The sequence below is a fragment of the Hyla sarda genome, chromosome 5, assembly GCF_029499605.1.
Source record: "Hyla sarda isolate aHylSar1 chromosome 5, aHylSar1.hap1, whole genome shotgun sequence".
Lineage (NCBI taxonomy): Eukaryota > Metazoa > Chordata > Amphibia > Anura > Hylidae > Hyla > Hyla sarda.
Window position 1 is genome coordinate 46,100,869 of NC_079193.1, and position 26,673 is coordinate 46,127,541.

At 47.2% G+C, this 26,673-nt stretch overlaps 1 pseudogene; it reads left to right on the forward strand.

Annotated features, from left to right (window-relative positions):
* LOC130273135 (integrin beta-1-A-like) overlaps positions 1-26,673 on the forward strand; it is a 106,836-nt pseudogene that overhangs the window by 49,588 nt on the left and 30,575 nt on the right.

The window sequence follows — 26,673 nt, forward strand, 5'->3', positions numbered from 1 at the left end:
CAAAAAGAAAGGAATTTCCTCTGTAGCATTCAGCAGCTAATAAGTACTGGACGGATTAAGATTTTTTAATAGAAGTAATTTACAAATATGTTTAACTTTCTGCCACCAGTTGATTTAAAAGAAAAAAGGTTTTCACCGGAGTATCCCTTTAACCCTGTAGATGCGGCGTTCAAAGTCTAAAGTGAAACTAAATCACTGCCGGTTAGCTCAGGGGGCTGTTCAGACAGTAGAGGGCCCCCTAGTGGTGAGAAGTGTGGAGTATTTTTTACCCAAAAATATAAAAAAAATTTAACAAGTGTATATTACAAATATACCTCTAATTTTATTTACTACATTATATAAAAAGTTTTAACTCATGCTGAATTTGGCATTACATTTTTTGTTTACATTGTTAATTTGGGGTCAGAGACTTGTTATTATTTATATGGCAACGATGGTTTGGTAAATATAAAGATTCTGTGGAACAAAGTGAGAGTAGCAACTTCTGGCTGAAGGCAAAAGTCTATAGGATTAGGGATTCTGTCCCTCTTTTACGTGCAGAATGTGTGGTTAACAGTCCTTTTCTGTCATAGGATTTCTTGCAAGAAATTGAACCCCCATCTGTGCGCTGTGATGAATTGGCTGCACTAAAACGTAAAGGATGCCCTGAGGAAAGTATTCAGTACCCCATAGGAAGCAAGAGAATGCTAAAGGATAATCCCATAACAAACAAGGCCAAAGGAGAACGTATGGACCGTGTAAAAATCACACAGCTCCGCCCCCAGCAACTCAAATTCGAGCTAAGATCTGGTACATAGCTTGACTAAAGTGTTATAACTTTAAGAAATGTTCCCATGTGATCTTCAGTTGTCATGTGAGTTATCATGTGATTGTTACCAGGGCCGGACTGGCCTACCAGGCCGCTCACCCTGGGGCCGGCAGTGGCCGGCCTGTGTTCAGTCACCGACCTGACCTGTTCTTATAGATTGGAGCGCGGTCGGGCTGCCCATGCACACTAGCATACAAGGGCCTGATACTAGTATCAGGACCTTGTATGCAGTCAGGGCCGCCGTTAGGGGGGTACAGCCAGTACTCCAGTAAGGGCCCCGGGCCCCCGCTGCACCCCCCTGCAGCTGCCGCAGCACAGAAGCAGGGGTACGCTGTATACACAGCAGTCTCCTGCTTCCATGGCCGGTCCAGGACGCATTGAACTATAAGCGCGTCTTACGGCATCATCATGTGCCGGATCACAGACTGGTGAAGAAGACAGAAGAGGCCATGGACCGCGCGGGAGCCAGGTAAATATGTTTTTTTTCCCCTTCTATTCCTTCCTAAGGGGGCTACTTATAACGACTTAAGGGGGGTTCTGCTGGCTATTACTACCTAAAGGGGGCTGCTAATGGCTATCACTACCTAAAGGGGGCTGCTGCTGGCTATCACTACCTAAAGGGGGCTGCTGCTGGCTATCACTACCTAAAGGGGGATGCTGCTAGCTATCACTACCTAAAGGGGGCTGCTTCTGGCTATCACTACCTAAATGGGGATGCTGCTGGCTATCACTACCTAAAGGGGGCTGCTGCTGGCTATTACTACCTAAAGGGGGCTGCTTCTGGCTATTACTACCTAAAGGGGCTGCTGCTAACACCTAAAGGGGAGGATAATACTGTATATGGGGGACAGCAACTATATACAGGGGGATCTACATACAGGGAGTAAACCCTACTTATAGGGGGCTGCTACTGCATACAGGGTGTAACTATCTACAGGGGGCAGCTATCTACACGGGGACCTACCTACAGGTGGTACCTCCCTACTACCGCACAACAGTAATGAGGGAAACTATGTGAAGGGACCTGTCTACTTTCTGGAGCGACCTAACTACCTAATGGGTGGGGACGGACCTACCTACTCTTCCCCAACACACTTATCTAGCCACTCTAATATTACTGTATAGAACGTTATAGGTGCAGGAAAAGTGTGGAGCTTAAAATGTTTGTCTGGCAGGTTCTGTGGAGACGAGTTGTGAAAGGAAGATGGTCTGGGCCTGAAGGAGAAGAAAACGGAAAGTGAATGCCTCCAATCAGAGAAGACGTCACCTGATGTAACTGTAAGTAATCCCTTATATGGTCTGCAGAGCCTGTGTAGAGCTAATATCTACCACTATATGGTCACTGTATGGGGGGAATATTTCCTAATTGTATACTGGTAATATTGGTCTAAGTATACAAGATTTGGTCAATAACAGTATGATGGTAATATGTATGGTGGTAATATTCCTCCTTGTATACTGGTATTATTAGTAATATTGGTTTCAGTATACAGGATTTGGTTAGTTACAGTATTATGGTAATATGTATGGTGATAATATTTCCTCCGTCTTTCTCCATTGAACTAAAGGGCTCTTGTTTTTCTTGTCCTGTGGTTTACATTTTTTTTTATAGATATTTGGGAAAATAGCGGGCAGGCCCTTGGGGGGGGAGTCAAGTGGAGGGGCCCATGCCTTAAGCTGTGTAAGGGGCCCCAAAATTTCTGATGGCAGCCCTGCTGGCGGCTGCCACAGTGCCGCAGTGCTGTGGGGCTGGTATGAAATTTTATCCCCAGTCAGGCCCTGATTGTTACCCAGGAGGTATCAGTGACCAGGTGACTTAAGGGCGACCAATGGGATCCCACCAGAGTCTCCCCCATAAAACCCTGGGAGGAGTCTCTTCACTCTCAAAGCTGAGGTACAGTGCAGTTGAGTCTAGGAGTGTTTCTGGAGTCATGGGAGGCCTCAAGTCAAGTCTGCAGCCACAAGCAAGCCACAGTCACAGCATTGTCAGTCACAAGTCAGTCTAGTCAAAGTCATTTGTAAAGTCAGCGTGGCCTGCACTAAATTGTCCCGTTCTACCACAAGTTCCAGCAAGCCCTTAAGGTCTCTGAAGTCACTGGCCACCTCCGTGGGTCCGGCTACACTGTATAGACTATACCATCTGTCTATCCTCAGTAAAGCTACCGTTGTCTGTAACTTGGCGTCGGAGTCCTTATTGCCCCTGTGCCTAGCCCAGGATCCAGCGGTATACCTTCGGGTGGTATTGAGGATAAACCACGCCCTGGCGTCACAAATACAAGGGGTTGATGCCATCTTCCCCTAGGGTAATTCCATCTGCCTTGTATCTCACACCCCATACCACAGAGGCTTTTTTTTAACATTATCTATTTTGGGTGAAATTATCATTTTTGTGCAACTTTTTGGTTTGGGCACCCCTGGCCGGTTTATCGACCTGTGTGGGTGTGAATGTGTCTTTTCTGGCCAAACTGAGACCACTTTTCCGCTGCACAGGTTATTAAAATCTGTGCAGGGGAAAAGATGTCCAGTTGCCCATAGCAACCAATCAGAATGCTTCTTTTATGTTTTAGAGGCCTTTTTAACCCCTTTAGGATGCAGGGCGTACCTATACACCCTGCGCTCGGTCCCGGTATATAACACGGGGTCACGCCATGACCCCGTGTCATACCGGGTCAGTCCCGGCGGCTAATGATGGCCGGAACCCTTGGCTAATAGTGTGCAGCACCAATCATTGTGCCGCACACTATTAGCCCTTAAGATGCGGCGATCAGCCATAGCTTTGCATTGATCAATGTTATAGGCGGTCGATTGAATCTCAGGCTTGGAGCAATCAATCTCCGATCGGACATGACGGAGACAGGTGACGGAGTCAGTCGGGCTGATCGGGACCATCGCAATAAAATCGCGATGTCCCGATCAGCTAGCACGCACCTGTCTCCGTCACTTGTCTTCGTCGTCCGATCGGAGATTGATTGCTTTAAGCCTGAGATTCAATCGACCGCCTATAACATTGATCAATTCAAAGCTATGGCTTTGCAGTGATCAGTGTAAAAGATCAGTGTGTGCAGTGTTATAGCCCCCTATGGGAGCTATAACACTGCAAAAAAAAAGTGAAAAAAAAGTTAATAAAGGTCATTTAACCCCGTCCCTAATACATGTTTGAATCATCCCCCTTTTCCCATAAAAAAAAACAAACATTGTAAATAAAAATAAAGATATGTGGTATCGCCGCATGCGGAAATGTCCGAATTATAAAGATATATCGTTAATTAAACTGCACGGTCAATGGCGTACGCGCAAAAAACTTCCAAATTCCAAAATTGTGTATTTTTTTACACTTTTTAAACCATGAAAAAATAAATAAAAAGCGATCAAAAAGTCTGATCAATACAAAAATGGTACCGATAAAAACTTCAGATCACGGCGCAAAAAATGAGCCCTCATACCGGCCCATGTGTCTAAAAAAAAAAATTTATAGGGGTCAGAAATGAGAATTTTTAATGTATAAATTTTCCTGCATGTAGTTATGATTTTTTTCAGAAGTATGACAAAATCAAACCTATATACCGTATTTATCGGGGTATACCACGCACTGGTCTATAACACGCACCCTCATTTTACCAAGGATATTTGGGTAAAAAAAGTTTTTTACCCAAATATCCTTGGTAAAATGAGGGTGCGTGTGTGCGAATGCGTATACCCCGATACTCCCCCAGGAAAGGCAGGAGGAGAGGGGCCGTCACTGCCCGCTTCTTTCCCCCTGCCTTTCCTGGGGTCTAGAGCCCTGCTGCCGCTTCTCTCCCGCTGGCTATCTGCGCCGCTGCCCGTTCTCTCCCCCAGACTATCAGTGCCAGCGCCCCATTGCCGGCTCCGATAGCCAGGGGGACAGAAGCGGTGCCGGCAATGGGGCAGCGGCGCCGATAGCCAGGGGGAGAGAAGGGGCAGCGGCACCCATTGCCTCCCCCATCCCCGGTTGTATAATTACCTGTTGCTGGGGTCGGGTCAGCGCTGCTTCAGGCCTCCGGTGTGCGTCCCATGCGTTGTTGCTATGCATTGCATGGCGCGGCACAATGACGAGTAACGTCATTGCGTCTCGCAGCGCATAGCAACGACGCAGGGGATGCACACCGGAGGCCTGAAGCAGGACCCCAGCAACAGGTAAGTATACAACCGGGGATGGGGGAGGCAACGGGGCAGTGGCGCCGGCAATGGGTGCCGCTGCCCCTTCTTTCCCCCTGTCTGTCGGCGCCGCTGCCCCATTACCAGCGCCGCTTCTCTCCCCCTGGCTATCGGCGCCGGCAATGGGGCACCGGCACCAATAGTCAGGGGGAGAGAACAGGCAGCGGCGCCGATAGCCAGGGGGAAAGAAGGGCCGGCAGCAGGGCTCTAGACCCCAGGACAGGCAGGGGCAGAGAAGCCGGCAGCTGTGGCGGTCTCTGCACCTGCAAAGCCGCTGCAGTTCATTGATTTAAAGCACCCGCTTTAGACTTTAGGCTAAAAATTTTAGCCTAAAAAGTGCGTGTTATACGCCGATAAATACGGTAAGTAGGGTATCATTTTATGGACCTCTACAGAATAAAGATAAGGTGTCCTTTTTACTGAAAAATGCACTGCGTAGAAACGGAAGCCCCCAAAAGTAAAAAAATTGCATTTTTTCTTCAATTTTGTCGCACAATGATTTTTTTTTTCCATTTCGCCGTGGATTTTTTGGTAAAATGACTAATGTCACTGCAAAGTAGAATTGGGGGTGCAAAAAATAAGCCATCATATGGAATTTTATGTGCAAAATTGAAAGCGTTATGATTTTTAGAAGGTGATGAGGAAAAAATGAAATAGCAAAAACGGAAAAACGCTGAGTCCTTTAGGGGTTAAAAATGAAAGAAGCGATCTGATTGGTTTTTGTGGGCATCTGGTCAACTTTTCCTCTGCATAGGTTTTCATAAGTGTCCCCAAATGTATTTACTCTCTGAGAGTCTTTTTTTGTAATTTTTCTGTGTAATTAGGCCATGTTCAAACTATAGAATCGACGGGCGGAAAATTTCTGGCCTGAGCATCTGAGTGCGGTCAGCAGCGACTGAATCATTCAGCACTAGGACATGTTTAATGCTTTGGCGAAATTTTTTTGTATGTGTATTTTCAGTCAGAAATTTTGAGCAGAAAATTCTGCAGTGGGAATGGGTTAACGAAAAATCCCATTTACTTGCATGTTAACCTTCAAGTAGCGGAATTCCAGTTGGAAATGCCATAGTCTGAACCTGGCCTTATTGTACTGTCTCTGTGAAATAAAGGCATTTGAAGATTTCATCCAACTGGCCAAGACACGATTAACCAAACATAAGGGATGATGGCTTCCATCCAGTTTTACTTTAAGCGCAACTGTCATGAAATTTTGGTGCAAAAACCTGCACACAGCCTTTGTACTGTGTGCAGGTGGTGGGTATAGCAATATTTTTACCTGAAATTTGGCAGCTTTCATGACTGCAAAAAAAGGCTTTTATTCAAAGCCACTGACGGTCGGATAGGCGTGGTGCGAGGTACGCGATGCCCCGCCGCCGCCACGCCCACCCCCACGCCTACTCCGTATGTCCGCGCTGGTACCTCTGTGTGATTGACACACAGGTCCCAGCGCATGCGCCCTTCAGCTAATCTAGCCTGTGCGCCGCTGTGTGTCATCCAGCAAGCGCTCGCACCCGCCGCTGTCTTCCTCCTCAGTGCACCTGCGCAAAGCTACGCGCAATCAGGTTAGTTCTCGACACTAGGTGCAGAGAGGAAGCGCGCTCTCTGCACCTAGCACTGCGCAGGCGCACTGAGGAGGAAGATGGCGGCGGGAACGAACGCTTGCTGGATGACACACAGCGGTGCGCAGGTTGGATTAGCTGAAGGGCGTATGCGCTGGGACCTGTGTGTCAATCACACAGAGGTCCCAGAGCGGACATACGGGGTAGGCGTGGGGGTGGGCGTGGCGGCGGCGGGGCATCGCGCACCTCACTTTTCCTCTGGACAGGTTTTGATGAATCTCCCCCACAGTCTTTACTCCTCCATTAAAACAACAATGTCTGAACCGTGGAACAGTCGTGATCATAATTTTTGTTTAAATCTTGTTTGTACATGTTTTATTTCCCTCTGTAGGTGAGCCCCAGACATTTAATTTAACCTTCAGAAGGGCTGAAGATTATCCTATTGACCTGTACTATCTTATGGACCTCTCATACTCCATGAAGGACGACTTGGAAAATGTGAAAAAGCTCGGCACCGAACTTATGAGAGAAATGGAAAAAATTACATCGGATTTCAGGATAGGTAAGGGCTCAGTAAGACCTAAAACCAACACAAATTCTGATGGAGGTGAAAACAAACCCTAAGCACATGTAAATGGAGAACAGATTATCAACCTGCATCTAGGTATAAGGGTCAGCAACACTGGGGTCCTAGTTTCAAATCCCACCATGGACAACATCTGCAATGAGTCTGTATTTGCTTCCTGTGTTTGCCTGGGTTTGCTCAGGGTTTAGGGACCACTTTGAGTGTAGAGCGCTGCAGAATCTGGGTGTGTTATATAAAGAACTAGCTAAGTACCCGGCGTTGCCCGGTTTTTCCTTCCTAATCCTTGTTAGGGAGGAAAATCAACAAAGCAGGAAGCTTTTGACTTCATATCCCGTCCTCATATATTGTTGTCATATCCCAACCCCATATCCCGTCCTCATATCCTGACCTTCTATCCCATCCTGATATCTTGACCTCATATCCCGTCCTCCTATCTCGACCTCATATCCTGTTTTCATATCACGTCCTCATTTCCCTACCTCATATCCCGACCTTCTATTCCGACCTCATATCCTGACCTCCTATCCCTTCCTCCTATCTCGACCTTATATCTTGTCCTCATATCCCGTCCTCATATCCCATCTGTTACGCCGAGCGCTCCGGGTCCCTGCTCCTCCCCGAAGCGCTCGCGGCGTTTCTCTCCCTGCAGCGCCCCGGTCAGACCCGCTGACCGGGAGCGCTGCACTGACGTGGCCGGCAGGGATGCGATTCGCATAGCGGGACGCGCCCGCCCGCGAATCGCACCCCAGGTCACTTACCTGTCCCGGTCCCCGGCTGTCATGCTCTGGCGCGCGCGGCTCCGCTCTCTAGGGCGCGCGCGCGCCAGCGCTCTGAGATTTAAAGGGCCAGTGCACCAATGATGGTGCCTGGCCCAATCACCCTGATTAGTTTCCACCTGTGCACTCCCTACTTATACCTCACTTCCCCTGCACTCCCTTGCCGGATCTTGTTGCCTTGTGCCTTGAGAAAGCTTTACTGTGTTACCCATACTGTGTTCCAGACCTCCTGCTATTCCTCCATTGACTACGAACCTTGCCGCCTGTCCCGACCTTCTGCTACGTCTGACCTTGCTCTTGTCTACTCCCTTGTACCGCGCTTATCTCAGCAGTCAGAGAGGTTGAGCCGTTGCCAGTGGATACGACCTGGTTGCTACCGCCGCTGCAAGACCATCCCGCTTTGCGGCGGGCTCTGGTGAATACCAGTAGCAACTTAGAACCGGTCCACTGACACGGTCCACGCCAATCCCTCTCTGGCACAGAGGATCCACCTCCAGCCTGCCGAATCGTGACAGTAGATCCGGCCATGGATCCCGCTGAGGTTCCCCTGCCAGCTGTCTCTGACCTCACCACGGTGGTCGCCCAGCAATCCCGACAGATCGCCCATCTAAGTCACCAGCTGTCGGAAGTGTCCACCATGGTACAGCAACTTCAGTCGCAGCTACAGCATCTGCAACAGCAGCTACCATCTCCTCCAACAGCTCCTGCACCTCCTCCGCAGCGAGTGGCCGCTCCTAACCTCCGCGTGTCCCTGCCGGACAAATTTGATGGGGACTCTAGACTCTGCCGTGGTTTTCTGTCACAATGTTCCCTTCATTTGGAGATGTTGTCGGACCAATTTCCTACAGAACGGTCGAAGGTGGCTTTCGTGGTCAGTCTCCTGTCTGGGAAGGCTTTGTCTTGGGCCACACCGCTCTGGGACTGCGATGACCCTGTCACCGCCTCTGTACACTCCTTCTTCTCTGAGGTTCGCAGTGTCTTCGAGGAACCAGCCCGAGCTTCTTCTGCCGAGACTGCCCTGCTGAACCTGGTCCAGGGTAATTCTTCAGTAGGCGAGTACGCCATCCGATTTCTTACTCTCGCTTCCGAATTATCTTGGAACAACGAGGCTCTCTGCGCGACCTTTAAAAAAGGCCTATCCAGTAACATCAAAGATGTGCTGGCCGCACGAGAGATTCCTGCCAACCTGCATGAACTTATCCATTTGGCCACCCGCATTGACATGCGTTTTTCGGAAAGACACCAGGAACTCTGCCAGGAAAAAGACCTTAATCCCTGGGCACCTCTCTCTCGGTATCCCTTGCAATCTGCCCCTGTGCCTCCCGCCGAGGAGCCTATGCAAGTAGATCGGTCTCGCCTGACTATTGAAGAGAGGTCTCACCGTAGGGATAAAAATCTATGTCTGTACTGCGCTAGTACCGAACATTTCTTGGTGAATTGCCCTTTTCGGCCTCCACATCTGGAAAATGCACGCACGCACGCAACCTGCTCATGTGGGCCTGGCGTCTCTGGGTACGGAGTCTGCTTCTCCATCTCTCTCTGTGCCCGTACGGATTTCTCCTTCTGCCAACTCCTCCTTCTCTGCTGTGGCCGTCTTGGACTCTGGTTCTTCTGGAAATTTTATTCTGGCCTCTTTGCTTGATACGTACTGCATCCCGGTGACCCGTCTCATTAAGCCGCTCTATATTTCCTCGGTCAACGGGGTCAAGCTGCACTGCACTGTGCGTTATCGCACAGTGCCCCTGCTTATGAACATTGGACCACATCTCGAGGAAATTGAATTTTTGGTTTTGCCCGGCTGTACCTCTGAAATCCTCCTCGGTCTGCCATGGCTCCAGCACCATTCTCCCACCCTTGACTGGACCACCGGGGAGATCAAGAATTGGGGTCCTGCTTGCCGCAAACAGTGCCTCACGTCTGCTCCCAGCCCCGTCTGTCGGTCCTCAGTGTCTCCTCCTGTGCCTGGTCTTCCCAAGGCCTGTCAGGACTGTGCCGTGCCCCCTCATAGTCCCCGTCCTGGTGACACTCACCCCCGTGCCAAGCCTCACCCTCTGCCCCCCCCTCCCCATTCCCACTTCTTCTGTCCGGTCTGCCATTCATGTTAAAACCCAGGACCTCACTGTCCCCCAGAAGGAGACTCTACAATCGCTCCCGATGTCCTCGTCCTCTGTGGAGCGACATCCCGACAAAAAGAGGGGGAGAAGTAAGGGGGGGGGTACTGTTACGCTGAGCGCTCCGTGTCCCTGCTCCTCCCCGAAGCGCTCGTGGCGTTTCTCTCCCTGCAGCACCCCGGTCAGACCCGCTGACCGGGAGCGCTGCACTGACGTGGCCGGCAGGGATGCGATTCGCATAGCGGGTCGCGCCCGCCCGCGAATCGCACCCCAGGTCAAGTGACCTGGGGTGCGATTCGCGGGCGGGCGCGTCCCGCTATGCGAATCGCATCCCTGCCGGTCCCCGGCTGTCATGCTCTGGCGCGCGCGGCTCCGCTCTCTAGGGCGCGCGCGCGCCAGCGCTATGAGATTTAAAGGGCCAGTGCACCAATGATGGTGCCTGGCCCAATCACCCTGATTAGTTTCCACCTGTGCACTCCCTACTTATACCTCACTTCCCCTGCACTCCCTTGCCGGATCTTGTTGCCTTGTGCCTTGAGAAAGCTTTACTGTGTTACCCATACTGTGTTCCAGACCTCCTGCTATTCCTCCATTGACTACGAACCTTGCCGCCTGTCCCGACCTTCTGCTACGTCTGACCTTGCTCTTGTCTACTCCCTTGTACCGCGCTTATCTCAGCAGTCAGAGAGGTTGAGCCGTTGCCAGTGGATACGACCTGGTTGCTACCGCCGCTGCAAGACCATCCCGCTTTGCGGCGGGCTCTGGTGAATACCAGTAGCAACTTAGAACCGGTCCACTGACACGGTCCACGCCACTCCCTCTCTGGCACAGAGGATCCACCTCCAGCCTGCCGAATCGTGACACCATCCTCATATCTCAACCTCCTATCCCGACCTCCTATCCCATCCTCATATTCCGTCCTCATATCTCATCCTCATATCCCATCTTCATATCCCGTCCTCATATCCCGACCTCCTATCTTGACCTCATATCCTGTCCTTACATCCCGACCTCATATACCATCCTTATTACCCATCCTCATATCCCGTCCTATGATTTGGAAGCCAGACCGATGCACACCAAAGGTAGATAATAAAAGGGGTGGGGCTTAACATGTGGGCGTGTCTTTGTGAGATGGGATGTGGCTTGCAAGCCGGATTGACACATTCACCAGGAGATGCAGAGCAGAGCTTGTGGAGTAAGATACTGGAAGTCCCATATACTTGCATGGGACTTTAAACAAAAACCCATCTTTTATATAAGGGTGTAGGTAAGGGTTAATTTAACTATCATATTTTTTTATTTGACATATAAGTAACATGTTTACCAGGTATTATTGAAATATCTCCAGCCGTACGGAAGTTATGTGGGAACATACATTTCTCATTGATTTGCATGGAACTTTAACCCCTTAACAACGCAGGACGTATATTTACATCCTGCGCCAGCTCCCGCGAGATAAAGCGGGATCGCGCCGCGATCCCGCATCATACCGCGTCGGTCCCGGCGCTAATCAACGGCCGGGACTAGTGTTGAGCGGCATAGGCCATATTCGAATTCGCGAATATTCGCAAATATATGGACGAATATTCGTCATATATTCGCGAATATTCGCAGATTCGTTATATTCTCATTTTATTTTTGCATATGCGAATATTCGCGTATACGAAAATTAACATATGTGAATATTAGCATATGCAAAATTAACATACGCGAAAATTCGCATATGCGAATTTTCGCACGCTAGTCTTACACAGTAGTATTAGAGCCTTCTTTACACCACACAAGCTGGAAGCAGAGAGGGGTGATCACTGTGATGTGTACTGTGAAAAAAAAAAAAGAATATTCGTAATTACGAATATATAGCGCTATATTCGCGAAATTCGCGAATTCGCGAATATGCGATATTCGCGAATAATATTCGAATTGCGAATATTCGTGAGCAACACTAGCCGGGACCCGCGGCTAATACCACACATCGCCGATCGCGGCGATGTGCGGTATTAACCCTTTAGAAGCGGCGGTCAAAGCTGACCGCCGCTTCTAAAGTGAAACTGAAAGTATCCCGGCTGCTCAGTCGGGCTGTTCGGGACCGCCGCGGTGAAATCGCGGCATCCCGAACAGCTGATCGGACACCGGGAGGGCTCTTACCTGCCTCCTCGGTGTCCGATCGACGAATGACTGCTCCGTGCCTGAGATCCAGGCAGGAGCAGTCAAGCGCCGATAATGCTGATCACAGGCGTGTTAATACACGCCAGTGATCAGCATAGGAGATCAGTGTGTGCATTGTTATAGGTCCCTATGGGACCTATAACACTGCAAAAAAAAAGTAAAAAAAAAGTGTTAATAAAGGTCATTTAACCCCTTCCCTAATAAAAGTTTGAATCACCCCCCTTTTCCCATAAAAAAAATAAAACAGTGTAAAAAAAAAAAAAATAAACATATGTGGTATCGCCGCGTGTGTAAATGTCCGAACTATAAAAATATATCATTAATTAAGCCGTACGGTCAATGACGTACGCGCAAAAAAATTCCAAAGTCCAAAAAAGCGTATTTTGGTCATTTTTTATAACATTAAAAAATGAATAAAAAGTGATCAAAAAGTCCGATCAAAACAAAAATCATACCGATAAAAACTTCAGATCACGGCGCAAAAAATGAGTCCTCATACCGCCCCGTACGTGGAAAAATAAAAAAGTTATAGGGGTCAGAAGATGACATTTTTAAACGTATAAATTTTCCTGCATGTAGTTATGATTTTTTCCAGAAGTGTGACAAAATCAAACCTATATAAGTAGGGTATCATTTTAACCGTATGGACCTACAGAATAATGATAAGGTGTAATTTTTACCGAAATATGCACTGCGTAGAAACGGAAGCCCCCAAAAGTTACAAAATGGCATTTTTTTTTCGATTTTGTCGCACAATGATTTTTTTTTCCGTTTCGCCGTGCATTTTTGGGTAAAATTACTAATGTCACTGCAAAGTAGAATTGGGGACGCAAAAAATAAGCCATAATATGTATTTTTAGGTGGAAAATTGAAAGGGTTATGATTTTTAAAAGGTAAGGAGGAGAAAACGAAAGTGCAAAAACGGAAAAACCCTGAGTCCTTAAGGGGTTAAACAAAAACCCAGACTCTCGCAAATGGGAGTAGTTAAGGGTTAAATTAACTATCCTATATTTTAAGTGGACATATAAGTCATGTGACCAAGTATTATCGAAATATCTCTAGCCGTTTGGAAGTTATGCAGTAAGATATATTTCCCATAGACTTGTGTGGGACTTTAAACCCCGACCCTGGCAAATGGGGCTGAGTAAGGGTTAAATCACCTATCCTATGTTTGTTGTTGACATATAAGTAACATGTGTGCCAAGTTTCATGTTAATATCTTTAGCACGCACACATACATACACACGTTGAGTTTTATTTACATATATATATATATATATATATATATATATATATATATATATAAGGACTCAACCATTTCTAATGTGTATTTGCACTGTTATAACTTAGCAATCCGTTATTAAGTTTATTAAGTGTCTGTAGCTTTGAGTATGTTACCTGGCAACCTCATGCTTAGTAAGGGTATGTGAGAGTGGGGGACTGAGGGCTAGACTAAACTTTTGTGTAAGGTGTTATATTATGTTATTACTTGTATGTAACTTTATTGTAAATCCTAAAGGGGATACAGACAACTCTATGATCCACAGCTGCCTGGCCAATGGGCTTTAGTTTAGCCTTCCCTTATAAGGGGTGGCATTTCCTGTGTGAAGGAGAGTAGGAGAGTAGTAGTAGAGGAGTTGAGAAGAGTGGTGTGGAGTTCAGAGTACAGAGTGGAGGTCCGAGCAAGTTCAGAGGAGGTGAAGCTCCGGAATAGCAGAGAGAATCCGCAGAGGAGTGAGAGCAAAGATGAGAGAGATAAGAAAAGCATGACGTAACCCCAACTAATAGCAAGCCTTTACTTCAGCCTTGATCAGAGAATTCCTAAAGGACAATTCATTATCTTCCGGCGAAAAGCCACAAATCTACCGACTTTAATCTCAAGCCTAATATAACGCAGACCTAAAACACCTAGTCCGGCCGTAAGAGCCAAGCATATATGCAATATCAAGTCCAGGCACTGCAAGCTGTGTGGTCCTCTAGAGACTGTCTTTTAAACCTTTGGGAGACTTTGGTTGAGCGCTGAGGAGATTTTACCCCCTATCTTCAAGTTAGTAAAGCCTCCGTTAAACTGCAACCTAGTGTGGAGTCAATTCTTTTCTTGCTAGCCTGTGGGGAGACGGAGTTCCCCGGACCTGTAGTATCCCCGGGAGATACCAAGACTACAGTGGCGTCACGTGACATTAAGGTCATACCCCCCAAGAACCAAGTAGCTAACCCCAGCGTAGTGGCGGTCGCAGGTTTCACCTGTGGTTACCACAACTCTGCTCCACCCCCCACGCCATTAACCCCTAATCCTACGGATTCCTCCGTTTGGGAATTGTGGGTGCTCAGCCGTGCACATGTTGTTGTTGTTGTTGTTGTTGTTTTTTTAAGGGATTCAGCTTATGATTTTCTTTTAGGGGTTTTGAAATCCGACATGCCAGCCTTTACCTCATGTATATGAGCCTTTTCACATTTCGTTGATAGCTTAAGAGGTAGTACAGGCGCTCGCTGATGAAAGCAAGGCGACTTGTTCTTTCTGAAAAAAAAGTATGCACATTTGTTTACCTCCAGAAGAAACAAAACTATTTTGTACTAGACTTTTTTTTATCTATGTATCATGTATGGGTGAAAATTCACTTGGGTTTTATTTAAAGGGATATTCCAGGATTTTAAATTAATGCTTGCTTAAGGGGAAAAAAAACTTACCCACTCCGGCCCCTGCAACTCCTGATCATGTAGCTTCCGGTCCCCACTGCTCTCTGCTTGTTAGTGTTTTTGAGACGTGTCGGAAGGACTTTGCCCACTCAGCCAATCACTGGTTGAGACAGGACACTGCTGCTCCTCTAATAATTTGCATATCAATAAAATTGTGCTCAATGATATGCCGCTGTAAATGAAATGGCTGCTATTGCCGGTGAGACGCTCCAGTCTGTCTGTCTCTGAACCCGCTTTATGTTGAAGTTGCCTTCAAACGTTCTGGAGTAAAGCATTGTCAATCCAGTCCTGAAGTGAGTGTGCCAAATTATTCTTTATTTAACTGGTTAATGACCAAGGCATACACGTCCTTGTGCCGTTAACGGCGTATGGCGTGGGCTCCCGACTCGAGCCCGTGCCATACCGGCCATCCATCAGCTGATTCTTGAAGCTGAGGGCCGGCGTTAATAGCCAAAATGGGGTGGATCCACTGTGGAGGGAGCTGGAGGGCTTACCTCTGCTTCCTTGCTGATCCCGGCTCTCGCATTGATAAAGCCTGACAGGAGCGCAGAGCATACGGATCAATGTGATTCTATGGAACCACATTGATCTGCATGAGGAATCTAATGATTCCTCCTAAAAGTGCCTTAAAAAAAAGTTTAATAGAAGTTTTAAAAAACACGCATTAACCTCTTCCTTATTAAAAGTTAAAAACATCCCCCTTTTCCCAAAATCCATATAAAAAATATAAAAACATTGTAAAAATAAACAAATGGGGTATCGCCGCATGCGTAAATGTCTGAACTATAAAAATATAATGTTACTTGAACTGCAATCAATGGTGTATACATAAAAAAATACCTAAAGTCCAAAATTGCACATTTTTGGTAACTGTATATACCCTAAAAAATTCATAAAAACCGATCAAGGGGGATGTGTCTATCTCACTCATGGTTCATATTGCCATTCTGGTGGCCAAGAGATGCTTGTTGGCTCATTGGTTGGAACCAAGAATGCCTACAGTAGAGGAAGTCCTAAGCCAGATGAGGAGATACATGCACCTGGATAGCCTGGAGATACTTAGAACCAAAGAGAAATCGGCCAAATGGTTTTTCAAAAAATGGAAAAGGTTCATAGTGACGTTTTGACTAATGATGACATTGTACAGGTGATGACCCCATTTAAGGACACTTCCTGGTATTTGACGAGAGTGGCATCGGGCGAATTGGGGCGACTACGTTTACCCGACTGATGCTTCTGATGTCAGCCTGACTGAAATTGCTCTGGGGGGTGCCGAAGAAGCGAATAAGGGGAGAGCTCATCTATTCCTCTTTGGGGAGGCCATGGCGACCATGGTTGCAGTCTCTTCATGAGCTTAGGAACCACGTGCAAGTAATTCTAGAGGCGAGTGGGACATTTTGTCAGTGGGAATTGAATGTGTAAATTCAGTTTTTGAGGGGGCGGCAGAGGGCCCTCGCGAGGGCTTGGGAATCTCATATTAGGGGTGTGGGGTGGGATATCTGGCAAGTTGTATGATGTCATAATAATCCATATAGGAAACTGTGTTGGTTTTGCTTTGCATTTCTATACCTGACAAGCCATGTGCGGGGTATGCCCCTAGGCACTTCTTCTGTATTAAACTTGAAAACCAAATAAAAATATGTTTTGAAAAAAAAAAACGATTAAAAATCCCAATCAAAACAACAATTGTACCAATGAAAACTTCAGATCATGGCGCAAAAAATGAGCCCTCATACACCCCATATACGGAAAGATAAAAAAAGTTATAGGGGTCAGAAGAGGACAATTTTAAACATACTAATTTTGGTGCATGTAGTTATAATTTTTTTAAAGTAGTAAAATAAAGGAAAACCTATATAAATTGGGTATCATTGTACAGAATAAATCTATGGTGTCATTTTTACCAAAAAGTGCACTGCGTAGAATCGGAAGCCCCCAAAAGTTAAAAAATGACGTTATTTTTCTTTCAATATTGCCCCACAAATATTTTTTTTCTGGGTTCGCCATAAATTTTGTGGTGAAATGATTGATGTCATTACAAAGTACAATTGATGGTGCAAAAAATAAGTCTTCGTATGAGCCTGTAGGTGCAACATTAAAAGTGTTATGATTTTTAGAAGGTGATGAAGAAAAAACGAAAGTACAAAAATGGAAAAACCTGTGGTCCTTAAGGGGTTAATGTTATGTGATCAAGACTTATCTATTACGATAGCACCGCTGTGGGGGGAGGGGGGGTTACAACTTTGCCCACTTAACAGTACATTAAAAAAAAAAACATTTACCTACCTCCAGCACTCCAGTGTCATGCTCCGGCCCCCAGCTGGACTCCTCTTCCTCTCTGTGACAACAGGGCCCAAAGTGTCACACTGCCTCTCATCCAATTGGCCGCAGAGAGGTCCTGCCTTGGTCAGTGGTTGACTGAGGGTCAGTGTGATACTCTGGGCCCAGACGTCACTCCAGACCCGGGTGTCACGATTTCTGTAAGGTGTGGCGCAGCAGAGGACCAAAACAGGAAAATAAAGAAAAACCTTCTCGCCAGATAAGCCCTTTTTATTTGATTTAAATTGCATATGCTACCTTAGGTCACTGCTAGTGGCCGGTGTTTATTGCTTTTTATATTTGAAATTGTGTCCAGTGGTGTGTCTCAGAAAAATACTATTGGGATCTTAGGGTGAAATGCTTCACTTACACCTACAATGATAAATACCGGCCGTAGCCCATTAACCACTGCCGTAAAAACATGTCAGCAGTCAATAAGGGGTTAAAGGGTTCAGTGGCATATTTAAAGGGGTACTCCGTTGGAAAACTTTTTTTTTTTTTTTAAATCAACTGGTACCAGAAAGTTAAACAGATTTGCAAATTACTTCTATTAAAAAAATCTTAATCCTTCCAGGACTTATTAGCTGCTGAATACTACAGAAGAAATTATTTTCTTTTTGGAACTCAGAGCTCTCTGCTGACATCACAAGCACAGTGCTCTCTGCTGACATCTCTGTCCATTTTAAGAACTCTCCAGAGTAGGAGAAAATCCCCATAGCAAATATATGCTGCTCTGGACAGTTCCTAAAATGGACAGAGATGTCAGCAGAGAGCACTGTGCTCGTGATTCAGCAGAGAGCTCTGAGTTCCAAAAAGAAAATAATTTCTTCGGTTGTATTCAGGAGCTAATAAGTCCTGGAAGGATTAAGATTTTTTAATAGAAGTAATTTACAAATCTGTTTAACTTTCTGGCACCAGTTGATTTAAAAAAAAAAAAAAAAAAAAGTTTTCCACCGGAGTACCCCTTTAAGGAGGCACATTGGAGATATAAAAACACCACCCTATGGTACAACGACTGGTGTTTGCATTGCAGATGTAATCTCTTCAGGTGCTGAAGTATTGAGTGTTTTACAGCTTTGTACTTACTATGTAGTATGTTTGTTTTTTGCACACTTATGTATGTGTGTGTGTTTTTTTTTTTTTTTTTTTTATCCTAGGTTTTGGATCTTTTGTGGAAAAGACATTTAGCACTACTCCTGCCAAAATCCTCAGTACCTGCACCTCAGTACCTTAATCTTACTAGCAACGGCGAACTCTTCAACACCCTCATAGGCAAACAGCAAATCTCTGGTAACCTGGATTCCCCGAACAGTAGTTTTGATGCAATAATGCAAGTGGCAGTGTGTGGGGTAAGTACGGTTTGTGAATATGTTCTATATGCTTTTTAAGGGGTCCTAATAACACATTGGGGACAGTAGAAGTTTTGGCAAATTTTGTCACAAATTATTGCTGTTTTGGGCTTCTTTTTATTTACCTTTTTTTTTAAATATTGAGAAAGGCAGGCAGGGTTTAGCGAAAGGGGGAAGATTTACCATAATTAAATAAAATAAAAATAAAAAAAACATAAATTATGGATATATACCTGCTTAAAAAGCATCAGTTAGTTTGACACATTTTACTCCAGCGTAGCTTGGATTAAAGGGGTTATCCAGGAAAAAACTTTTTTTTATATATCAACTGGCTCTGGAAAGTTACAGATTTGTAAATTACTTCTATAAAAAAAAATCTTAATCCTTTCAGTACTTATGAGCTGCTGTAGTTGAGTTGTTCTTTTCTGTCTAAGTGCTCTCTGATGACACGTGTCTCGGGAACCGCCCAGTTTAGACGCAAATCCCCATAGCAAACCTCTTCTAAACTGGGTGGTTCCCAAGACACGTGTCATCAGAGAGCACTTAAACAGAAATGAACAACTCAACTTCAGAAGCTCATAAGTACTGAAAGAATTAAGATTTTTTTATTAGAAGTAATTTACAAATCTGTTTAACTTTCTGGAGCCAGCTGGTATTTAAAAAAAAAAGTTTTTTCCTGGACAACCCCTTTAAGACATAAGGTATATGATAGGTTTTTATTCTATTGTTCCAACTTGACTACCCCGTCTATATTTATTAGCACATATGGTTGTCAGAGCTGTATGGAGCCACTTCCAGTCGTGGACCTTATTACACATTCCACTATCCCATTGAATGGATGCTATATTATACTACAGTTCCCTTATAGCATTTAGTACAGGGGCTTTTATGACCACCAGCATCTTTTGTTAGCAATAACAGCTGATAGCTTAGCAACCAGATTTTCTGCCCAACAGAATGGCTTCCTGTAGAGAGGAGGCTGTAAAAACCACGAAACCTTTTATTGTTTATACAGTCTCTCTAGCTCATCCTCATGGGCAGCTGTGCCTTATATTGGAGCTTGGTCACCTTCATTTGAAGGGATGCAGCCCCTCCAGTCTGTTGATTGATGAGCGTTTGGGCATCGAATACTCACCAGTTAAACATTGATAGCTTGGTCCAGTGGTCTCCATACTGTGGCCTTTCAGCTGTTGCAAAACTACAACTCTCAGCATGCCCGGACAGCCGTTGGCTGTCCGGGCATGTTAGGAGTTGTAGTTTTGCACCAGCCGGAGGGCTACAGTTTGGAGACCACTGGCCTAGTCCAAGGATAGACCATTAGTATCTGAGATCCTGAAAACCCTTTTATTCCACTAATTTAATTTTTATATAGTGTTTCCCAAAAGTAGTATATGTAACGCCCCACGGGTGCAGACCCACTGCGTGACAAGTGCCAGCTGGCAGGGCAGGCAAAATAGGGCAAACTGACACTAAAAGATAGCGTCAGATGCAGCAGAGCCGACTAAAGCATTTATTAACAGAGCAGGTACGGAGTGCAAGGCATGATGCAACAGGCAAGTCCAGACAGACAGACAGACCGACTTCAGACTTAGGCAGGCTACAGAGACCTGGCAGAGCAGGATGAACAACCTTGCTGAGGCATCAGGCAACATGTAAAGGACGTTTACATAGGGAGTGCCAGGCAGGGAGAGGAGGAGGATCCATTAGGGAGTGCACACTGGCTCTATAAAACACAGCCAGTGCTTGTGCGCGGCCCCTAGTGGACAGAGCGGAAAGAGCAGCATCAGACACACCAGAGCAGGAAGACCAGGAAATACAGCAGAAGGATGGCATAGAAAATGTAGCCTGACGCTGGTAAGAACCAGGACACACGATACACTGGTACCAGCGTATGCCAACCAGCAGCATTACGGTATATGTAGTAGTTGTGTATATGTGCAATTTATATGCCACATTGTTATAAGGATGTATAAGAAGGTGCTTAAAGGGGTAGTCCAGTGGTGAAAAACTTATCCCCTATCACCTCTGGACTACCCTTTAAACTGGAATGAATCCAACATTTGGAGGAGTCTGAGTATAGGCAACATGATTTTCCAGATCAGTTTGTACTAGAAGCTAAATTGCAGCATGCTCCTGTCACCAAAGTGTGTCCCTCATGCTGTGGCCTTTTATTTTAGGAACAGATTGGTTGGAGGAATGTCACCCGCTTGTTGGTCATCTCCACTGACGCTGGGTTTCATTTTGGTAAGGATGAAAAACTAGAAGAAACCGTTCTGCCGAACGACGGGGAATGTCACATGACGGATAATATGTACACAAAAAGCCACAATTATGTAAGTCTGTATTATGAGCTCTTTTTTTCTATTACTATGTCTAATGATCTGTAAAAGTTTCCACAATAACACTTCCTGTCATGAACAGGACAGTACTGTAGACCAATATGGATGTATTTTGGTACTCGCTGTGATGCGCTCTGTGTGCTCTGGTCGTTAGATCCACGGTTGGGCCAGGGCATGTTGCCGTGATTTGCACGAAGATCTGTTCATATTACACTAACCTGAATAATAAACGATAAAGAAAACCGTAACAGCAATTTTGATTATCGATTAGTTGGTTTGTCCGCCTATGGCAGGCTCTATCGATAAAATGCAGATCTCACGGATCCATGCAGTACATTTGTAATGCATCGAATTGTATAAGCAATCAAATGATTGCTTATGCAATTTCCCTAGGAGGACTAGGGACTAAAAAAAATTAATATATAAAGCCATCCCATAAAAATGAAATTCATTCAACCCCATTTTCAAAAAAAAAAAAAAAAATGGCATCACAGTGTATTGTTGGATATATTAATTTTCAACATTATTGATCCTTTGTTTTTTTAGACACATAAGCAGTGATGAAAAAGTCCAATCTATACCAAATTGGTACAAATAAAAACTACAGATCAGGCTGCAAATTTGTCTTTTCTTTTATCCAGTTACTTTCAAAATTCTGCCAACGAATCGATTTTGAAAATAAGTCGCAGCCTTAAAGTGTACCTGTGGGTAACAAAAACTTTTGTTATAATGTAGATAATACCATTATATGTGTATTTGTTATATACAATGATTGAAAAAAATGTGTATTTTTCTGGGTAAAAAAATACTGTCCCTGCAGCTTTTGCCTGTGTGTCTCTATGAGAAGTCCAAATACAGGAAGTGTAGGTGGACAAGCAGGGCTCTGAGCAGGCTCCTGGCTTGTCAATCATCATACAGTGTGAGCTGGGAGCATGTCACAAAACCTCACTGCTTGACTTCAATGTACAGAGCCCTGCTTGTCCTCAGTGTACAGAGCCCTGCTTTTCCTCAGTGAACAGAGCCCTGCTTGTCCTCAGTGTACAGAGCCCTGCTTGTCCTCAGTGTACAGGGCCCTGCTTTTCCTCAATGAACAGAGCCCTGCTTGTCCTCAGTGCACAGAGCTCTGCTTGTCCTCAGTATAGAGAGTCCTGCTTGTCCTCAGTGGACAGAGCCCTGCTTGTCCTAAGTGTACAGGGCCCTGCTTGTCCTCAATGAGCAGAGCCCTGCTTGTCCTCAGTGCACAGAGCCCTGCTTGTCCTCAGTGTACAGAGCCCTGCTTGTCCTCAATGCGCAGAGCCCTGCTTGACCTCAGTGTGCAGAGCCCTGCTTGTCCTCAGTGCTCAGGGCCCTGCTTGTCCTCAGTGTACAGAGCCCTGCTTGTCCTCAATGCGCAGAGCACTGCTTGTCCTCAGTGCACGGAGCCCTGCTTGTCCTCAATGCGCAGAGCCCTGCTTGTCCTCAGTGCACAGAGCCCTGCTTGTCCTCAATGCGCAGAGCCCTGCTTGTCCTCAATGCGCAGAGCCCTGCTTGTCTTCAGTGCGCAGAGCCCTGCTTATCCTCAGTGCGCAGGGCCCTGCTTGTCCTCAGTGTACAGAGCCCTGCTTGTCCTCAGTGTACAGAGCTCTGCTTGTCCTCAGTATAGAGAGTCCTGCTTGTCCTCAATGCGCAGAGCCCTGCTTGTCCTCAGTGCGCAGAACCCTGCTTATCCTCAGTGCGCAGGGCCCTTCTTGTCCTCAGTGTACAGAGCTCTGCTTGTCCTCAGTATAGAGAACCCAGCTTGTCCTCAGTGTAGAGAGCCATCCTTGTCCTCAGTGTACAGAGTCCTGCTTGTCCTCAGTGTACAGAGCCTTGCTTGTCCTCAGTGTACAGAGCCCGGCTTGTCCTCAGTGTACAGAGCCCTGTTTGCCCTCAGTGTACAGAGCCCTGCTTGTCCTCAGTGTACAGAGCCCTGTTTTCCCTCACTGTACAGGGCCCTGCTTGTCCTCAGATTACAGAACCCTGCTTGTCCTCAGTGTACAGAGCCCTGCTTGTCCTCAGTGTACAGAGCCCTGCTTGTCCTCAGTGTACAGAGCCCTGCTTATACTCAGTGTAGAGAGCCATGCTTGTCCTCAGTGTACAGAGTCCTGCTTGTCCTCAGTGTACTGAGCCCTGCTTGTCCTCAGTGTACAGAGCTCTGCTTGTCCTCAGTTTAAAGAGCCCTGCTTGTCCTCAGTATAGAGAGTCCTGCTTGTCCTCAGTGGACAGAGCCCTGCTTGTCCTAAGTGTACAGGGCCCTGCTTGTCCTCAATGAGCAGAGCCCTGCTTGTCCTCAGTGCACAGAGCCCTGCTTGTCCTCAGTGTACAGAGCCCTGCTTGTCCTCAATGCGCAGAGCCCTGCTTGACCTCAGTGTGCAGAGCCCTGCTTGTCCTCAGTGCTCAGGGCCCTGCTTGTCCTCAGTGTACAGAGCCCTGCTTGTCCTCAATGCGCAGAGCACTGCTTGTCCTCAGTGCACGGAGCCCTGCTTGTCCTCAATGCGCAGAGCCCTGCTTGTCCTCAGTGCACAGAGCCCTGCTTGTCCTCAATGCGCAGAGCCCTGCTTGTCCTCAATGCGCAGAGCCCTGCTTGTCTTCAGTGCGCAGAGCCCTGCTTATCCTCAGTGCGCAGGGCCCTGCTTGTCCTCAGTGTACAGAGCCCTGCTTGTCCTCAGTGTACAGAGCTCTGCTTGTCCTCAGTATAGAGAGTCCTGCTTGTCCTCAATGCGCAGAGCCCTGCTTGTCCTCAGTGCGCAGAACCCTGCTTATCCTCAGTGCGCAGGGCCCTTCTTGTCCTCAGTGTACAGAGCTCTGCTTGTCCTCAGTATAGAGAACCCAGCTTGTCCTCAGTGTAGAGAGCCATCCTTGTCCTCAGTGTACAGAGTCCTGCTTGTCCTCAGTGTACAGAGCCCTGCTTGTCCTCAGTGTACAGAGCCCGGCTTGTCCTCAGTGTACAGAGCCCTGTTTGTCCTCAGTGTACAGAGCCCTGCTTGTCCTCAGTGTACAGAGCCCTGTTTTCCCTCACTGTACAGGGCCCTGCTTGTCCTCAGATTACAGAACCCTGCTTGTCCTCAGTGTACAGAGCCCTGCTTGTCCTCAGTGTACAGAGCCCTGCTTGTCCTCAGTGTACAGAGCCCTGCTTATAATCAGTGTAGAGAGCCATGCTTGTCCTCAGTGTACAGAGTCCTGCTTGTCCTCAGTGTACTGAGCCCTGCTTGTCCTCAGTGTACAGAGCTCTGCTTGTCCTCAGTTTAAAGAGCCCTGCTTGTCCTCAGAGTAGAGAGCCATGCTTGTCCTCAGTGCGCAGAACCCTGCTTATCTTCAGTGTACAGAGCCCTGCTTGTCCTCAGTGTACAGAGCCCTGCTTGTACTCAGTGTAGAGAGCCATGCTTGTCCTCAGTGTACAGAGTCCTGCTTGTCCTCAGTGTACTGAGCCCTGCTTGTCCTCAGTGTACAGAGCCCTGCTTGTCCTCAGTATAGAGAACCCAGCTTGTCCACAGTGTAGAGAGCCATCCTTGTCCTCAGTGTACAGAGTCCTGCTTGTACTCAGTGTACAGAGCCCTGCTTGTCCTCAGTGTACATAGCCCTGCTTGTCCTCAGTGTACAGTGCCCTGCTTGTCCTCAGTGTACAGAGCCCTGCTTGTCCTCATTGTACAGAGCCCTGCTTGTCCTCAGATTACAGAACCCTGCTTGTCCTCAGCATACAGAGCCCTGCTTGTTCGCAGTGTACAGCCCTGCTTCTCCTCAGTGTACAGAGCTCTGCTTGTCCTCAGTGTACAGAGCCCTGCTTGTCCTCAGTGTACAGAGCCCTGCTTGTCCTCAGTGTACAGAGCCCTGCTTGTTCTCAGTGTACAGAACCCTGCTTGTCCTCAGTGTATGTAGCCCTGCTTGTCCTCAATGTACAGAGCCCTGCTTGTCCTCAGTGCACAGAGCCCTGCTTGTCCTCAGTGTACAGAGCCCTGCTTGTCCTCAGTGTACAGAGCCCTGCTTGTCCTAAGTGTAGAGAGCCCTGCTTGTCCTCAGTGTACAGAGTCCTCCTTTTCCTCAGTGTAGAGAGTCCTACTTGTCCTCAGTGTACAGGGCCCTGCTTGTCCTTAGTGTACAGGGCCCTGCTTGTCCTCAGTGTACAGAGCCCTGCTTGTCCTCAGTGTACAGAGCCCTGTGTGCCCTCAGTGTACAGAGCCCTGCTTGTCCTCAGTGTACAGAGCCCTGCTTGTCCTCAGTGTACAGAGCCCTGTTTTTCCTCAGTGTCAGGGCCCTGCTTGTCCTCAGATTACAGAACCCTGCTTGTCCTCAGATTACAGAACCCTGCTTGCCCTCAGCATACAGAGCCCTGCTGGTTCGCAGTGTACATCCCTGCTTGTCCTCAGTGTACAGAGCTCTGCTTGTCCTCAGTGTACAGAGCCCTGCTTGTCCTCAGTCTACAGAGCCCTGCTTGTCCTCAGTGTACAGAGCCCTGCTTGTCCTCAGTGTACAGAACCCTGCTTGTCCTCAGTGTATGTAGCCCTGCTTATCCTCAATGTACAGAGCCCTGCTTGTCCTCAGTGCACAGAGCCCTGCTTGTCCTCAGTGTACAGAGCCCTGCTTGTCCTCAGTGTACAGAGCCATGCTTGTCCTAAGTGTAGAGAGCCCTGCTTGTCCTCAGTGTACAGAGTCCTGCTTGTCCTCAGTGTAGAGAGTCCTACTTGTCCTCAGTGTACAGAGCTCTGCTTGTCCTTAGTGTACAGGACCCTGCTTGTCCTCAGTGTACAGAGCCCTGCTTGTCCTCAGTGTACAGAGCCCTGCTTGTCCTCAGTGTACAGAGCCCTGCTTGTCCTCAGTGTACAGAGCCCTGCTTGTCATCAGTGTACAGAGAACTGCTTGTCCTCAGTGCACAGAGCCCTGCTTGTCCTCAGTGTACATAGCCCTGTTTTTCCTCAGTGTATATAGCCCTGTTTTTTCTCAGTGTACAGAACCCTGCTTGTCCTCAGTGTATGTAGCCCTGCTTGTCCCCAATGTACAGAGCCCTGCTTGTCCTCCGTGTACAGAGCCCTGCTTGTCCTCTGTGTACAGAGCCCTGCTTGTCCTCAGTGTACAGAGCCCTGCTTGTCCTCAGTGTACAGAGCCCTGTTTTTCCTCAGTGTACAGGGCCCTGCTTGTTTTCAGATTACAGAACCCTGCTTGTCCTTAGATTACAGAACCCTGCTTGCCCTCAGCATACAGAGCCCTGCTTGTTCGCAGTGTACATCCCTGCTTGTCCTCAGTGTACAGAGCTCTGCTTGTCGTCAGTGTACAGAGCCCTGCTTGTCCTCAGTCTACAGAGCCCTGCTTGTACTCAGTGTACAGAGCCCTGCTTGTCCTCCGTGTACAGAGCCCTACTTGTCCTCCGTTTACAGAGCCCTGCTTGTCCTCCGTGTACAGAGCCCTGCTTGTCCTCAGTGTAGAGAGCCCTGCTTGTCCTCAGTGTACAGAGCCCTGCTTGTCCTCAGTGTACAGAGCTATGCTTGTCCTCAGTATAGAGAGCCCTGCTTGTCCTCAGTGTAGAGAGCCATGCTTGTCCTCAGTGTACAGAGCCCTGCTTGTCCTCAGTCTACAGAGCCCTGCTTGTCCTCAGTCTACAGAGCCCTGCTTGTCCTCAGTCTACAGAGCCCTGCTTGTCCTCAGTCTACAGAACCCTGCTTGTCCTCAGTGTACAGAGCCCTGCTTGTCCTCAGTGTACAGAGCCCTGCTTCTCCTCAGTGTACAGAACCCTGCTTGTCCTCAGTGTACAGAGCCCTGCTTGTCCTCAGT